The sequence below is a fragment of the Propithecus coquereli genome, unplaced genomic scaffold (assembly GCF_000956105.1).
Source record: "Propithecus coquereli isolate 6110/MARCELLA unplaced genomic scaffold, Pcoq_1.0 Scaffold271, whole genome shotgun sequence".
NCBI classification, from domain to species: Eukaryota; Metazoa; Chordata; class Mammalia; order Primates; family Indriidae; genus Propithecus; species Propithecus coquereli.
The window spans coordinates 74,802-78,172 of record NW_012148297.1 but is presented as its reverse complement, the minus strand read 5'-3'; the positions used below and the strand labels follow the sequence as shown (position 1 = coordinate 78,172).

The 3,371-nt window shown below is 42.9% G+C and overlaps 1 pseudogene; it reads left to right on the top strand.

Moving 5' to 3' along the window:
* LOC105813194 overlaps positions 1-1,136 on the top strand; it is a 3,020-nt pseudogene extending 1,884 nt beyond the window's left edge.
* The last annotated feature ends 2,235 nt before the right edge of the window (positions 1,137-3,371 follow it).

Sequence of the window (3,371 nt, the reverse complement as noted above, 5' to 3'; positions counted from 1 at the left end):
GGAGATGCGGAGATGTTGTGCGTCGGGCCGCCCTGCCAAGGCTGCAGCGGCACGAACCGTTTCAACTCGTGTACCTACTGCAAGTTCAAAAACTCCCTGGTCGTCTCCTTCTTCAGCTACTGCGATTACTACCGACTCCGTTACTTCCTCCTGGAGAACATCGGCAACTTGGCCTCCTTCGAGCTCTCCATGGTTCTGACACTCACGCTGCGCTGCTGGTCCGCGTGGGGATCAGTGCACCTTTGGTGCGCTGCAGGCTGGTCAGTACGGGGTGGCCCAGACCCAGAGGCGAGCCATCTTCTTGCCTCGGCCCCCGGGAGAGAAGCTCCCGCTGTTCCCAGAGCCACTGCACGTGTTCGCACCCCAGGCCTGACAGCTGAGCGTCGTAGTGGACCACAAGAAGTTTGTCAGCAACATCACCAGGTTGAGCTCGGGGCCGTTCTGAGCCATCACAGTGCGGGGACAGCACATCCCACCTGCCTGAGATCTGGAACGGGGCTTTGGTGCTGGATACGCAGCTCCGGGGCTCCCGGCACCAGCCCATCCTCAGAGGCCACATCTGCAAGGACATGAGAGCGTTGGTGGCCGCCCGCATGAGGCACATCCCCCTGGCCCTGGGCTCAGACTGGTGGGACCTGCCCAACATCGAGGTGCGGCTCTCGGACGGCACGATGGCCTGGAAGCTGCGGTGCACCCACGGCGACAGAAAGAACGGCCACAGCAGCTCCGGGGGCCCTCCGCGGGATCTGGTCCTGCCCGGAAGCCGGCAAAGCCTGCGACCCCGCAGCCAGGTAGTTCAACACCCTCGTCTCCTGGTGCCTGCCCCACACCGGGAACAGACACAACCACTGGGCCGGCCTCTACAGAAGGCTCGAGGGGGACGGTTTCTTCAGCAGGACCGTCACCAACCCCGAGCCCATGGGCAAGCAGGGCCGCGTGCTGCACGCTGAGCAGCACCGCGTGGTGACACCTACAGGCCGTTCGGCAGCATCCTGGACAAGCACCCGCAGGTGAGCAACGCGGTGCCGCCTCCCCTGGCCAAAGCCATTGGCTTGGAGCTCAAGCTCTGTATGTCGGCCAAAGCTTGAGAGAGTGCCTCAGCTAAAATAAAGGAGGAGAAAGCTACTAAGGACTAGTTTTGCCTCTCCCGTCCCCCTTTTTCTGGCACCAGGAATCCATGCACTGATGTATTTTTAACATGTTGAAATCTGTCAGTTCAAATATGTTGTACAGGGTGTTTGTGGCCTTGGCTGACATGAGGCTGTTCTGTGAGGTTTACTTATCCACTAATAACTTAGTGATCAAAAGGTGTGCCATGCCTTGTAAGTTCTGGATTTTAAAAGTTTTTGGTTTTTTTGTTTTTGTTTTTTTTTTTCACGTTTACCATGTATACATGGAAACCCTCAGAAAATGAAGATTCCTTAAAAGTGTTTTGTTATGCATTATATCAAATGTTACCACCGTATGAGTGAAAATTAAGACTTCATGTAGTTTTTATATGTTGTAATATTTCTTCAAATAAATCTCTCCTATAAACCAAAATAATGTTGTCAATTATGATTGAGATTATCTAACTTAAAATATATGCTGTTTGAATTACATCAAATTCTCTTTTGGTGGTCCTGGGGAGCACCTAGAGAGACAAGCAACAATCTTCCAGAGTAGCGGCAGATGTTGATTACTAAAATCTTTGTACATGCAAAGCTACACAAAGGTGTGCAGCAACAGCAGTAATTTAATTATATGTATTCTGATATTTAATTTTATGTGTCAGCTGGGCTAAATGTCCGTTCTGCCAGCAGATCCAGAAGATTTCATATATGCCAGATGCCAGAGACCATTAAATGAATCAATCTCAGTTCCTCTCTCTCTCTCTCTCTCTCTCTCTCTCTCTCTCTCCAGACACACACATAGATACATATATCCATATAAACATATGTTGATGTCTATGTATCTATATATCTGCCTATTTATCTATCCTATTGGTTCTGTTTCTCTGGAGAACCTTAATTAATAAATATGAAGTTTATGATTTTCTCCTCTGATAATTTTCCTAAGCTACACGGAGTGTGTGCTATGTGTGTATGTGCACATGTGTGTGTGCATTATGCTGGTAAAAATAGCAGAATATTAATAGTATTTGATGCGTGCTTGATGGAGAGATTATATATTTTTCCTTTACTCTTTCCTTCAAAGTTCTAGTTTTTACATTAAGCATCTGTCATTATTTATTATCATTATTATTACTTTTAGAAAAATTTAAATATAAAATGATAAAAATATATGTAGTGTTCAAAGCATCTTAGCAAACACACTGTCAACTTCTGTTCTATTAATTAACTCATTATCAACATTTTTTGTGTGTGATAATGTGGGGGTAATTTTGTATTACACCATAATTTATGTTAAACAAAACAGACTAAAGAAATAATCACATTACTGGATGAAACAAAAGAATAATTAGGAAATGTAAAACACTAAATAATAGGTAGTATTAGAAAGTGTTTGCTAATCAAGATTTGAACTGATACCTGATAACATACACAATATGCCACATTAGATTCTATATACACGCACACATGCATTGTAATTCACAATTTTAATTCTAACTACACAACCGTCAAAAAACCATAAACCATTCCAATAAGGCTCTTAAGAGAATCTGGAAGAATAAATATCTTTTCATCTTTTAGGGGACTTTTTGTAAACTAGAAGGCCCTACAGCTAGTTCTCCACTGCTGTTACTGACACTTTATTCCCCAATGTCACAACCAATGCCTACATAAGACATTAACCTAAAAAATTAAAACTTCAAACTGGGTTAATCTACTGAATGATATTTATTAAAAAAAAACATTGTGTGATTTAGCCATGCTATAAGAAATCCCCAAAATAGTACCCATTCTTGATTTCAACTTCATAGAATCTGGGCGAATATCCCGCTTAATCTCACCATTATCCTCTTTGTGTAAGTCATAGGTTCCTACATTCCAAGTCTAAAGGTCATTATCAAAAAATTCTTATTCATATATTCTACTTTTCCCTATAACATATATGCGTTTGGTTAAAAACATTTCTAGAAATTGCATAAATGGGATTTAGAGGTAATGTGAGGTGGATCATGTATTTCAATCACCTAGGATTTAACCATGAGGTCAGTAAAGAAAGAATCGTGACATCCAAACTTTATAACTTGGTCTTGATATTAATATTTTGTTTACAGAAAGTAAGCTAATAGGTGGATGCCTTAGTGTGTTTTTGCTGCTGAAATAGAATACCTGAAACTGAGTAATTTATAAAGAAGAGAAGTTTATTTCTCACAGTTTTGTAGGCTGGGAAATCCAAGATCAAGACGCTGGCAGGTTGGTCTC